Source organism: Geotrypetes seraphini, chromosome 13 (genome assembly GCF_902459505.1).
Source record: "Geotrypetes seraphini chromosome 13, aGeoSer1.1, whole genome shotgun sequence".
NCBI classification, from domain to species: Eukaryota; Metazoa; Chordata; class Amphibia; order Gymnophiona; family Dermophiidae; genus Geotrypetes; species Geotrypetes seraphini.
The window spans coordinates 10,710,854-10,725,353 of NC_047096.1; positions in this window are offsets into that span (position 1 = coordinate 10,710,854).

The window sequence follows — 14,500 nt, forward strand, 5'->3', positions numbered from 1 at the left end:
TCCCGCGGGAATCCCCCCTAACCCACGGGACTCCCACGGGGACCCCCCTCTGGCCCATGGGACTCCCACGGGGATGGAAGGATTTGGAAGCATGGTTCGTCCATATAATATAATGGACACGTCAGCCTTAGTAAAAGAGGGGGTTTATAAGTTAATTACCTGAACAGAAAACAAAAAAAGGGTTCCACCAGAGATTCCACAAGGAAAACAGCAGCGCAAACACAAAAGAAACTGTGGAATTGATGATCCTGTCAGAAGTAATTGCTGCTTTTTATGGGGACGGGCGGGGATGGAGGTAATTCCTTGCGGGGAAGGGTGGGGACGGAGAGGATCCTGACGGGGACGGGTAGGGACGGAGAGGATCCTGACGGGGACGGGTGGGGACGGAGAGGATCCTGACGGGGACGGGTGGGGATGGAGAGGATCCTGACGGGGACGGGTGGGGACAGAGAGGATCCTGATGGGGACGGGTGGGGACGGAGAGGATCCTGGCGGGGACGGGTGGGGACGGAGAGGATCCTGACGGGGACGGGTGGGGACGGAGAGGATCCTGACGGGGACGGGTGGGGACGGAGAGGATCCTGGCGGGGACGGGTGGGGACGGAGAGGATCCTGACGGGGACAGGTGGGGACGGAGAGGATCCTGGCGGGGACGGGGGGGGATGGGTGGGATTTCTGTTCCCTGCAACTCTCTAGTCCGGATGGCTTTTCAAAACCCGGCACTTTGTTCGGGTTTTGAAAAGCTTCCTCGAAATCGTGTCGGGCAGGAGGGCATCCTCGCAGTGCTACTATCAATAAAGTGAACTTTGAACTTGACACCCGTGGCTGAATTATTGACATCTCATCCTCACGACTCCTTTGTCGTGCCGTGATATTAGCTCCGACGCTCATAGGAATTTTATGGGCGTCAGAGCTAATACTGTTGCGGCCAGCGATAAAAGAGCCTAATGCGACTTCATAAAGTGAGGGGGGGGGGAGGAAGTTAAATGTATTTGATTTATATATATTATAAGCAGGTACTTTCTCTGGCCATAGTGGCTCGCTCTCTAAGCTTTTGTATCTAGGTCGATGGAGGGTTAAGTGACTTACCCAGGGTCAAAAACAGCTGCAGGAGGCCTGGTAAACTCAAACCCATTGGAATGACATTTGAATTCTGTCTTGTTGAATTAGTGACCAGAATAATTGTTAATTGAAACATATTAGTCCAATTCTGAATGGCTGTGGGCGGGTTAAACTTGACGAGCCTTTGCTCTTCTTTGAAAGTAATTCGCTTGGTTGCAACCTAAGATTTTCAGGTCAATACACTTCTCCCTCCGTATTCGCGGTTTCAGCAATCACGGTTTCGATTATTTGTTGTTTTTAACATGCTGGCTCCTCCCCTCAAATTACATCAGCTTGCGTAGAGAAACTGCCGACTCCCGGCACTTTCTTCACCGTGTTTTGCCTCTCCTTCAGGAACAGGCCAGGTCTCCCACCATGTTATTCGCGGTTTCACCATATTCACGATGGTTTTTAATAGAAAACAGCGAATAACATATGAAAAAGTTATTCACGGTTTTTCTGCATTTGCGGGTCTGTTAATCCCCTATCGCAGCGAATACGGAGGGAGAAGTGTAGATAGCAGAACCGCACAAGTCGCTCCGCTCAGGGTCCTCTAGAGTTCTTTGCGAGGTCAGCTGATTTCTGATCGTAACTAGGACAGAAGGTTCTAACTCACTGAGCATCATTAACACAGGTTGATCTAAGGCAGGGGTGTCCAACCTGTGGCCCGAGGGCCGCATGTGGCCCCGTGAAGTATTTTGTGTGGCTCCAGTCGAGGGCGATGCAGTGTTTTCCTCTGCTGCCCCCGGGTGTGTACCGTCTTGCCAGCTCCTTCCTCTGTCTTGCTGCAGCGTTTGCGCGGCCCCCAGAAACATTTTTTTCGGCCAGTAGTGGGGTAGTGGGGTCAGATGCCACACTGTTCCTTGTGACATTGGGCAAGTCACTTAATCCCCCAGTGCCCTAGGTACATAAGAATTGCTGCTGCTGGGTCAGACCAGTGGTCCATCTTGCCCAGCAGTCCGCTCCCGCAGTAGCCCCTAGGTCAAAGACCAGCGCCCTAACTGAGACTAGCCCTAACTGCATATGTTCTGGTTCAGCAGGAACTTGTATAACTTTGTCTTGAATCCCTGGAGGGTGTTTCCCCCTATAACAGCCTCCGGAAGAGCGTTCCAGCTCTCCACCACTCTCTGGATGAAGAAGAACTTCCTTACATTTGTACGGAATCTATCCACTTTCAACTTTAGAGAGTGCCCCCTCGTTCTTTCTACCTTGCAGAGGGTAAACAACCTGTCCTTATCTACTAAGTCTATCCCCATCAGTACCTTGAATGTTTCGATCATGTCCCCTCTCAATCTCCTCTGTTTGAGGGAGAAGAGGCCCAGTTTCTCTAATCTTTCACTGTATGGCAGCTCCTCCAACCCCTTAACCATCTTAGTCGCTCTTTTCTGGACCCTTTCGAGTAATACCGTGTCCTTCTTCATGTACGGTGACCAGTGCTGGATGCAGTATTCCAGGTGAGGGCATACCATGGCCTAGTACAACGGCATGATAACCTTCTCCAATCTGTTCGTGAACCCTTCCTAGTATTCTGTTCGCCCTTTTCGGCACCGCTGCGCATTGCATGGATGGCTTCATTGACTCGTCGACCAGTACTCCCAAGTCTTTTTCCTGGGGGGGTCTCTCCAAGTACCGCCTCGGACATCCTGTATTTGTATATAAGATTTTGTTATCGACATGCATCACCTTACACTTATCCACATTGAACCTCATTTGCCATGTTGTAGCCCATTTCTCGAGTGTGTTTATGTCACGTTGCAGATCTTCACAATCCCCCTGGTCAGATAGAGAAAAATGCTTGAGTATCTGAATAATTTGTATTCCGCATAGAATTGTAGGATATGCAGAATATAAATAAATAAAAAAAATAAACCATTAAATCAGAAGAGATGTCTGCAAGATGTCTTCTTAAATGAGATCTGGTTTTCCAAGGAGATAATTTCTACATTCTTATAGAAATACCAAGAGAACATTATGGGACCCTGGAGCGCTTTCTATTCGAAGGTACTTACTGTGAATAAAAAAATCTCACCATAATACTAAAATTCTTCCAGTTCTAGAAGGGATATACCTCCATTTGAGGTGCCCGGTCTCTACTCGTAATCCTATCCCAATTACGGTGACAGACACATAAGAACATAAGAAGCGCCATCCCCGGATCAGACCTTTGGTCCATCTAGTCCGGTGTTCTGCACACGCGGAGGCCCTGTCAGGTGTACACCTGGTGTAATTTTTAGTCACCCATATCCTTCTATGCCTCTCGTAAGGAGATGTGCGTCTAGTTTGCTTTTGAATCCTAGGACAGTCGATTCCGCAATAATCTCCTCTGGGAGAGCATTCCAGGTGTCAACCACTCTCTGTGTGAAGCAGAACTTCCTGATATTAGTCCTGAACTTGTCCCTCCTTAGCTTCATTCCGTGTCCTCTTGTCCGTGTCAAATTTGACAATGTAAATACGTAGTTTTTTCTGCTCTATTTTGTCGATTCCTTTCAGTATTTTGAAGGTCTCGATCATATCCCCTTGCTGTCCTCCTAATGCAAAGTCAATCAAAGGGAAGATGGTGCTTCTCTTTGTTGATATAGGAGCTCACATCTTTCCTCCCATGTACACAAAAATACTGCTTGAACACCGGACAGCACAGATGGAGTCTCCTTGGTACACAGCCAATAATCCAACTGGAAACAGACCCAAAAAGAAAAGAGACATTCCTAGCTGCAGTCAGCATTTTACTACAGAGAATATGAAACAGTCCTGGTATGGGAAGAAATAATATTTGTCTAATAGCTTTGCAAATGGAAGACTTACTTTAAATATAAGAAAACATTTGTATGGATAGCCCATACAGATTTTTCCTGATGTGACAATGGCTGCCCAGGAACACAGGAAACAATTCCTAGCATTTCTCCTGTAAAAGTATTATTCACCTGCAGGGATGAGGAGGACTCTGGATAAATGCACTTGGGGGAGGGAGATGGAGGAGGACTATGGATAGGTGTGTGTGGGCGGGGGGGGGAAAGGAGAGAGAGGAGGACTACAGATAGGTATGTGGGGTGGGGGAGGACTCTGGATAGGTGTGCGGGGGTGGAGGAAGGGAGGAAGATTCTGGATAGGAGCACCGGGGGGAGGGGTGGTGGGGGTTGGTGAAGGACTCTGGATAGGTATGCAGGGGTGGGGGGTGGGAGAGGGAGAAGGACTCCAGCTAGGTGCATGGGTGGGAGGACTCTCGATAGGTGTGCGGGGGTGGGGGAGGGAGTAGGACTCTGGATAGGTATGCAAGGGTGGGGGGTGGGAGAGGGAGGAGGACTCTGATTAGGTGGGGAGAGAGGGAGGAGGACTCCAGACAGGTGCATGGGGAGGGAGGACTCTCGATAGGTGTGCGGGGGTGGGGGAGGGAGGAGGACTCTGGATAGGTGGGGGGGGGGGAAGAGGGAGGAGGACTCCAGACAGGTGCATGGGGAGGGAGGACTCTGGATAGGTGTGCGGAGGTGGGGGAGGGGAGGAGGACTCTGGATAAGTGCCTGAGTGTAGGGTTACTAGATATCCGGTTTCCCTGGACAAACGTTCTAAAATTTAAACGCTGCTCGGACTCCCAACTGAGTCCTCAAAAAGAGGACATGTCTGGGGAGATCCGGACATCTGATAACCCTAATATTTAGGCCTTAGGCTGCACCTAAGGTTCAGATGCCTACCAGCGCCTAAGTCCACTTTAGCCATCGCTAGGCATGATTCTATAGTATACAGGGCACCTAATTTAAGATTGACAGGTGCTCTGTGCCCTGTTCCTGGCTGCCTATTTTTAATATAATCTGGGCCTTGTTTTTGACTCTTTTCTTTCCCACAGATCACATGCTCTTCCCTGGCCCTGCTAAGAAAACATCCGACGACATGACTGGCAGCTCACATTGAGCAGTGAACAAAAGCCTGAGCATGTTCCAGAAGGTAAAATACTTCTAGCCAGGCTAAATGCTTGCGAGAGCCAGTTCAAAAGCTGATATAACTCACTGGGAAGGCCCGGGCTTTGGAAACGGAGTCACGGAATGATGCTGTCTGGAGCAATTAGAGAGAAACAAAATAATTAACAGCAAGCTGGATCGTATTAACCACAGGATGCAGAGTATAGAGAGGATTGAAACTCGGGACCTGAAAATAATGCAGGCTTCATCGTAACATGGCTTCCAAACGAAAAGCTATTTTGGCTAATGTGGTCAGCATATGTTTAGTCTATATTCAGTTCAACTGCTTGTTGCTTCATTGTATGCAGAGCATTAGCATAGTATGGTAAACGGTGAAGACATTAATGGAGCAGAACGAGCAAAGCGTACTTGCCTTCTTAAGAGCACAACCAACGGAGAGAAGCAAAGACATTAATGGAACCACTTTCAAAAGTAAAAAGTATGCACACACGTCAGTGACATGTGTCCTTTCGCCCACCGTTTTCAGAGGTATTCATGAGGCAGGATTAAATTGGGGAGAAAGTTTCCTGCATGATTTTCCTTAGCAAAATTGTATGCACAAAATGCAGCTGCAAATGCTTTTGGGGAAGGAGGCGATAACCAAAGGAATCCAATCCATATAATTTTGCCCTGATTACTGTGACAAACAGTGAATCATAGAAACATGATGGCAGATAAAGACCAAATGGCCCATCCAGTCTGCTCATCCGCAGCAACCATTATCTCCTCCTCTCCCTATTGGCTAAGGCTCCTTACACCTATATTGTGAGGTCATAGAACTTTATGGTTCTAGTAACATGATGGCAGATAAAGGCCAAATGGCCCATCCAGTCTGCTCATCCGCAGCAACCATTATCTCCTCCTCTCCCTATTGGCTAAGGCTCCTTACACCTATATTGTGAGGTCATAGAACTTTATGGTTCTAGTAACATGATGGCAGATAAAGGCCAAATGGCCCATCCAGTCTGCTCATCCGCAGCAACCATTATCTCTTCCTCTCCCTATTGGCTAAGGCTCCTTACACCTATATTGTGAGGTCATAGAACTTTATGGTTCTAGTAACATGATGGCAGATAAAGGCCAAATGGCCCATCCAGTCTGCCCATCCGCAGTAACCATTATCTTTTCCTCTCTCTAAGCCTATCCCAGGCTTTCTTGAATTCATACACAATCTTTGTCTCCACCACCTCTTCCTGGAGACTGTTCCATGCATCTACCACCCTTTCTGTAAAATAGTATTTCCTCTGAATACTCCGGAACCTATCACCTCTTAACTTCATCCTATGCCCTCTCATTCCACAGCTTCCTTTCAAATGAAAGAGACTCGACTCATGCACATATACATCACGTAAGTATTTAAACGTCTCTATCATATCTCCCCTCTCCCGCCTTTCCTCCAAAGTATACAGATTGAGATCTTTAAGTCTGTCCCCATACGCCTTATCACGAAGACCACACACCGTTTTAGTAGCCTTCCTCTGGACTGTCTCCATCCTTTTTATATCTTTTTGAAGGTGCAGCCTCAAGAATTGTATACAATATTCTAAATGAGGTCTCACCAGAGTCTTATACAGGGGCATCAATACCTCCTTTTTCCTACTGGCCATACCTCTCCCTATGCACCCTAGTATCCTTCTAGCTTTCGCCATCACCTTTTCAACTTGTTTGGCCACCTTAAAATCACACCCAAGTCCTGCTCGTCCGTCATGCACATAAGTTCTTCACCCTCGGGTGTTTGCGGCCTAAATGCATGACCTTGCATTTCTTAGCATTAAAACCACTTAAAACCACCCTCAGGGTTTGCCAAACCATGAAGAGTGTGATTATCCATCTCTTATAATAGATTTCCTGGCCAGTCAAGGAAATAATCAGTTTGAGCATCTTTGTTTTCTGGAAGCACAGAGGAAGGCCTGATTTGCATGAGGTGACCCAGAGAGTCCAGCAGTGAGATGAGGCAGTAGCTTGTAACCCAGGACTTCTACCGAATCTACTGATCTAGACCTTCTTTCAGCTGACATAGAGTTCCCCTGTAATTGAGACGTGGAGCTAAAGAAGCCACCAGGATCAGATAGTTCTAAAAATATAACAAAATCTTTCTAAAATCCTCAGGTCTCCCTCATTCCTGTTCATGTAAGGCAAAGAGGAGAGGGCCTGTGAGATCAGGATTAGGACTTGCTGCCTGACTAGGTAGTGCATTGGCCAGCAGTTGTCGCTGGGCTCAGGCCTGGAAGAAGGAAATTGCTCCAGCCGAGGTACCTTAGGCTGCTAGGGGTTAGCATCCCCACCAGCCCAAGAATTCTCTCTGGGAATACTGAAGAGGCCTAGGCTAGGTCTTTGGGAACCTTCAACTAGCTCTGGCTATATGAAGTGATTCATAGCACTGTTGTGAAGAATGGCTGCTTCCAGGGTATTCAGGGGCCTTCTTGAGTCATAACCTAAAATATTTACAAATGATTAACCTATAAATAAATTTGTTAACTAGCCTAAGCTGTCAGTTGACGTTGAAAACTTTGTGATGCATCAGCATTGCACCGTCATGTTCTGTTGACATCACTTACCTGCCATTGGGCAATGTCTCATGATCACATGACATCATCCAGCAAACTATACAGTAGGAATTTTCTTCAATCGATACATTGTACAAATTTGAAAAGATATCGTTTGTCACTGGGGTGCATTATCTTTCAAGAAAGAATGCCTGGCTTTGAAGCCATGTAAGAACATAAGAACATATGAATTGCCGCTACTGGGTCAGACCAGTGGTCCATTGTGCCCAGCGGTCCGCTCACGTGGCAGCCCTTAGGTCAAAGACCAGTTCCCCAACCGAGACCAGCCCTACCTGCGTACACTCCAGTTCAGCAGGAACTCGTCTAACTTTGTCTTGAATCCCTGGAGGGTGTTTTCCCCTACGACAGCCTCTTGAAGAGCGTTCCAGTTTACCACCACTCTCTTGGTGACGATGAACTTCCTTATGTTCGTACGGAATCTATCCACTTTTAACTTTAGAGAGTGCCCTCTTGTTCTCCCTACTTTGGAGAGGGTGAACAACCTGTCTTTATCTACTAAGTCTATTCCCTTCATTATCTTGAATGTTTCGATCATGTCCCCTCTCTTTTCAAGGGAGAAGAAGCCCAGTTTCTCTAATCTCTCACTGTACGGCAACTCCTCCAGCCCCTTAACCATTTTAGTCGCTCTTCTCTGGACCCTTTCGAGAAGTACCGTGTCCTTCTTCATGTACGGCGACCAGTGCTGGATGCAGTATTCCAGGTGGGGGCGTACCATGGCCCAGTACAGTGGCATGATAACCTTCTCTGATCTGCTTGTGATCCCCTTCTTAATCATTCCTAGCATTCTATTTGCCCTTTTCGCCGCCGCTGTGTATTGCACGGACGGCTTCATTGACTTGTTGACCAGTACTCCCAAGTCTCTAGTGAAGGACCCCTGCATACGCTTGGAACCTCATGTGAAAGACGATCTTTGGATATGGTGTGCATATGGTCCAGTTGATCCAGAAAAATCCAGAATCAATAGGATCATGGAGAACATTCAATGGGTGTCAAAGATTTACTAGTAGGGTGCAGAGAACTACAACCACAAGCCTCTGAAAAAAAAAAATACATTCCATGTGTTTGGGCCTACTCATTTAAAGCATATGTTTAGTCTTAAGCTCCTCGTAGCACCAACAGTCTGTGTAACCCTCAACCTTCACTCCACTGCTTTCCATCTGCAGATACTCATATATCAATACCAGGGAGCCTTTTCTGGCCCCAGAGTTGAAAGACTACAACCTCTCAGTGCCAATAGTTGATCAGCAGGGCCCAGCATATTAGCCACAACTAAACTGAGATCATCAGCTTATTTCACATAAGCCATCAGAAGAATTTTGGATAGTAATAACTTGTATTCATTCACAGGCTGAAGCACATTGGCCTCAGTTACCTTAAAGCAGGGCTGGCTTTACCATTAGGCAAACTGTGCAGCCAGCTATAGAGGCAAACTTGAGGGAAGAAAGCAGAAATTGCTGCCCCAGGGCTAACATGAAAGGTAGATCTCTAGCATAATAGCAATGATTAGTGTATGGCCATGTAGGTGGCAAGTCAAATGCGAGCGAGACAAAAGCGTGCGGACAATTCAGCGCAACCGCAATTGCGTGCGCAATTGTCCACGCGCTTTTGTCTTGCACGCATTTGACTATGAACCGGCCATGTGATAGCCTCTGTGCCACATAGCCATGTGAAGCTTGCATGGTTACTAAGCCCTAATTAATGCGCCTGCTTCCCAAGTGATGGGCAAAAGCTGTGCCAGCATGAAGACCCCACCATCTGAAGTTTGTGTGTACTTTTGCTTTGAAAATGATATCAGGAAACATATTTGCATGCATTTACAGTTGTTCATTTGTGTGGATACTTCGGATAAAAATATGCACATTCCTTTGAAACGTTAATAAGTACATGCAGAATTCCAATCCCTCCTCATCCAGAATGTCCCTCTGACCCCCCCTCCTCCCTACAGTAGATAAAATTTCCCTGTGTATTTCAGTAGATACAATTTCTTCACATATTGGGTGGGCATTTTTATAAATGACCTTTTTAACCAAGGAAATGTTTTTTGAAAATTATTCTCTTAAGGTTTCCTGCCTCACCAACATGCGCTGCTCACTGTTTGAAATCTATTTTCTGAAAATTCTGGCCCACATTTGGGAGTCTTCAAAGGGAAGAGCCTGAGGAGCTCTCGGAGTCTGGAAGGACTTATTTTAAATAATGCACAGCTGGTTTGCAAATCCAAACAGCCTGTCCAAAACTTCCACTTTGGAAATAAACAATTGTAACCACAGTGATAGCACTTAAGGGGAGGGTTAGTTTTTTTTTTTGGTGCTTAATTTAGAAAAGTAAGGATTTTCTCTAAACTTTTAATCATTTCTGTCACATGCTGCGTGGGTGTCAGTTACACTGCAAGAGCCATCCTGAGGGAATTTGGAATTTTCTGTCTCATGGTTTTTAGCAAGAAAGCAAAATATATGGTAATCTGACATTGAAGAACTGGTCATTTTTTTCTTTGATTTTGCTGAGAAGAGCATGGCGAGGAGAACCAGTGATATGTCTGGATTAGTGGTTCTAGATTTGGCTGGGCAGAGTACTGCAAGGAAATCCACAATGATTAGTCTGGTTTCCAGGATATCAATAATGAATATGCATGACTAGATTTTGCGTGCATTGGGTGGAGAAACATAGAAACATAGAGTATGACGGCAGAAAAGGGCCAACGGCCCACCAAGTCTGCCCCCTCAAGAACCCTCCCTCCCTCCCTCGAGAATCCGTCTATTAAGCATTCCTCTTGAGCGACCCCACCTGTCTGTCCCATTGTCCCTTGAAGTCAAGTGTGTTACTGGCCTCGACTACCTGACATGGAAGACCATTCCATCGAACAATTACCCTTTCAGTGAAGAAGTATTTCCTGGTGTCCCCATGAATTCTTCCCCCTCTGAGCTGTCACCGTGGGACCGGTAAGAAAAAAGATTTCTTCCTCCACCTCAATGTGGCCTGTGATGTATTTGAATGTTTCTATCATGTCCCCCCTTTTTCTGCGCTCTTCGAGAGAATACAGGCGTAGCCTGCTCAGACATTCTTCATATGGGAGATCCTTAAGTCCCGAGACCATCCTAGTGGCCATTCATTGAATCGACTCCATTCTCTTCACGTCCTTCAGATAATGTGGCCTTCAGGATTGAACACAGTACTCCAGGTGAGGTCTTACCATGGATCTGTATAACGGCAGTATAACTTCAGGCTTTCGGCTGATAAAGCTCCTTCTGATGCAACCCAGCATTTGTCTTGCCTTTGCTGAAGCTTTCTCCACCTGATTGGCAGCTTTCATATCTTCCTGGATGATTACTCCCAAGTCCCGTTCTGCTACAGTTCTTGTTAGGTTTTCACCATTCAGGATGTATGTTCCACATGGATTTCTGCTACCAAGGTGCATCACCGTACATTTCTTGGCATTAAAATTAAATTGCCAAGTACTGGACCATTGTTCCAGTAAAAGCAGGTCCTGCTTCATAGTGTCGGGCATGGTTGCAGTGTCTGGTTCTGCTGCGTTGCCCACAACGTTGCATAGTTTAGCGTTATCGGCAAATAATGTAATTTTGCCATGAAGTCCCTGAGGCAGATCCCTTACAAAGATATTAAATAGTATCGGGCCCAAGACCGAGCCCTGTGGCACTCCACTGGTCACTTCCGATGTTTTTGAGGGAATAACGTTTTCCATCACCCTTTGAAGTCTGCCGCTAAGCCAGTCTTCTACCCATGCAGCCAGTGTTTCTCCTAGGCCCATTGCATTCACCACTTCTCTAGGCTACCAAAGCAAGAACAGTGACCTTGGGGTGGTTTTCTGGTGACTGATGAAAACAGCAGTACACCAAAGTGCACCAAATCATGGATCAAGAAAAGCACAACGGGCCTCAATGAACCAGGACAAATGTTTATTGCCCCAACACAAGCTGTGTTTCAGCGCACAGTGCCTGCATCGGCAGTCCAACCCACGCTCTTGAATGATAGACAAGTAAATGATATGTTGCAAATATAAACTCGATTCAGCTTACTAAAACTCTGAGGAATATGGAATTTTCAAGTATGGAAGTCCGAGCCGTCATGAAGTTCTTATGCCTGCAGAAGAAAACGTCAAAGGAAATCCATGAATGTATGATGCAAACATTGAGGCCAGACTCAGTATAGGGCGCCTAAGCGGCGTCTGAGAATCACACACAGGTGCCCTATAAAGAATCGCCCTAAGCTGCCTAACCACCACTCTAACCGGTTAGAGAATCGTGTTGCTGCTGAATTGACGGCGGCAAAGGATCTCCCTGCTGCGATCAGTTTAGCGGCAGCGGCCACGTCAGGATCTCATCCCCCCCTGCTGCGAAGACTACCAGCAGGAGGGATGCCCAGTCCCTCCTGCCAGGACCCCCGAAACCAGCCCCTTCACCCCTGAATGTCCACAGCAGGAGGAGTGCCCAATTTTTCCTGCCGCCACCCCACTGACACATCCCCCGGCAGAAGAGATACCCAGTCCCTCCTGTTGGACACCCCCTAAACCCCCCCTGCGAAAGTAGGCCGCCGACCTCCCAGTCTAGCCAGACCCCCCAGCCCAGCTGGAGCCCCCCCACCTAGCCCAGCCTGACCACCCCCTTTAGCTCACCCGAACCCCCCCCCCCCATTACCTTTAGTAGTTGGCTGGCCAGCTGGATGCTTCCTCCATCCATCCTGCCTTCATCTGAATGGCAGGCAGGCGCTTAAGGGCCTGATTGGCCCAGGCGCCTAAGGTCCCTCCCACAGAATCTTAGGCCTTTCTCATCAGTATGCATTTAGAAAACACCATAGTATGGAGACATTGTTGGTATCCATGCTTGATGAATTGAGAGAAGGATTAGATGAGGGTAAAAAAGTATTTGGTGGTGTTTCTGGATATTTCGGCAGCATCTGATACCAGTGGAGGAATGATAGCCTAATCCCTGGTAAACCTCTCTATGGTCCTAGGATTGTTGATATGGATTGAAAACTCCCAAAGAACCTGACAGATTATTTAATTTTGGTGAACTGAAGCAGCTGAGACCCAGTTATCAGAAGTGCCCAACTTGAGGAGCCAGACAGTATATATTTACACCCATACACACAAAAAGAATGGGAACTGTGAAATCTGGCTTGTCATGATTGTTGAGTAAGCCTACAAAATCTCAGGTCGAGTGTGTACAACGATCTGAAAGTGAATCAAAGGGAGAGCAAGGCTGAAGGTTGTCTAGGCATTTAAGAATTATGTAAATGGGTGTTGCAAAAACCATAACAAACTTGATGAATGATGCTGTCAGAATATGGGAGATGTGCCTATACCATAGCTGTAATCTAGGAACAGTCAACTTGCGTGTGCTGCTATAAGGCTGTGAGTAAGGGCTCAACAAAGGTTTTCTTCCATGAAGCGCTTCCAGGAAAAGTTGGACATAGTAACATAGTAACATAGTAGATGACGGCAGATAAAGACCCGAATGGTCCATCCAGTCTGCCCAACCTGATTCAATTAAAAATTTTTTTTATTTTTTCTTCTTAGCTATTTCTGGGCAAGAATCCAAAGCTCTACCCAGTACTGTGCTTGGGTTCCAACTGCCGAAATCTCTGTTAAGACTTACTCCAGCCCATCTACACCCTCCCAGCCATTGAAGCCCTCCCCAGCCCATCCTCCACCAAACGGCCATACACAGACACAGACCGTGCAAGTCTGCCCACTACTGGCCTTAGTTCAATATTTAATCTTATTTTCTGATTCTAGATCCTCTGTGTTCATCCCACGCTTCTTTGAACTCAGTCACCGTTTTCCTCTCCACCACCTCTCTCGGGAGCACATTCCAGGCATCCACCACCCTCTCCGTAAAGTAGAATTTCCTAACATTGCCTTTGAATCTACCACCCCTCAACCTCAAATTATGTCCTCTGGTTTTACCATTTTCCTTTCTCTGGAAAAGATTTTGTTCTACGTTAATACCCTTCAAGTATTTGAACGTCTGAATCATATCTCCCCTGTCTCTCCTTTCCTCTAGGGTATACATATTCAGGGCTTCCAGTCTCTCCTCATACATCTTCTGGCGCAAGCCTCCTATCATTTTTGTCATTTCCTATCATTTTCGGTATTTCATAAGCGACCTGAGAGGCTCTTAAATAATGCGGCAGATATCTAGTGTGTGCCTCTGTGAAATATCAGGGCATGAGACTGCCTGAGAAAACTGTATCTTTAATGGCGTTTCATTGCACCATATCAGTCAGGTTTGCATACTCTTCTCACTTGGACTCTGAGAACTGGCAGTCCAGAACGATATGCTGGGTGCTTTGTTTAATGAAGAAGCCTGAGTCTTGGTGTGTATCTCACCTGTAATTGTCTGCAAATTTATTTTTCTGGAACACCCAGGGCAGAAACTAAGGAGTGGAGCCAGCCAGTGCCAGGCACCCTGAAGCACTGCATCAGTGACATCATCATTCAGCTTTCTCCAAAGTGCCCCATGTGGTACTGGTGTCCCAGGCAACTGCCCTGTTTGGCTCCCTAAAACCTGTCCTGGGAGCACCATAGGATGTAGCAGGCCAAAACCCGTTGGGAGTGGCAAGAAAAAACCTGGGGTGGGGGGGGGGGGGGGGAGAACTTGAAAGGGTTTATCTGCCATGACCTAGAAGTGGATGAAAGAAAACTAACTCCAGTTCTCAGGTTTAGAATTCACCCTTAACCCAGTTATCCTCAACCCGGTGATATTTATTGGGCATGAGACACAGGGCTACTGGGCCAACTGGGTTGAGCACCGTCCTGCATCTATTATGGCCTTCCTGGAGATAAACTGTTGCTCTTTCAGGGCCCGTTGGGCACCTTTTTGGTGGGGTTTTTTTTGGTAAGTTTTGTATTTTATCTCTTCGCCTTCT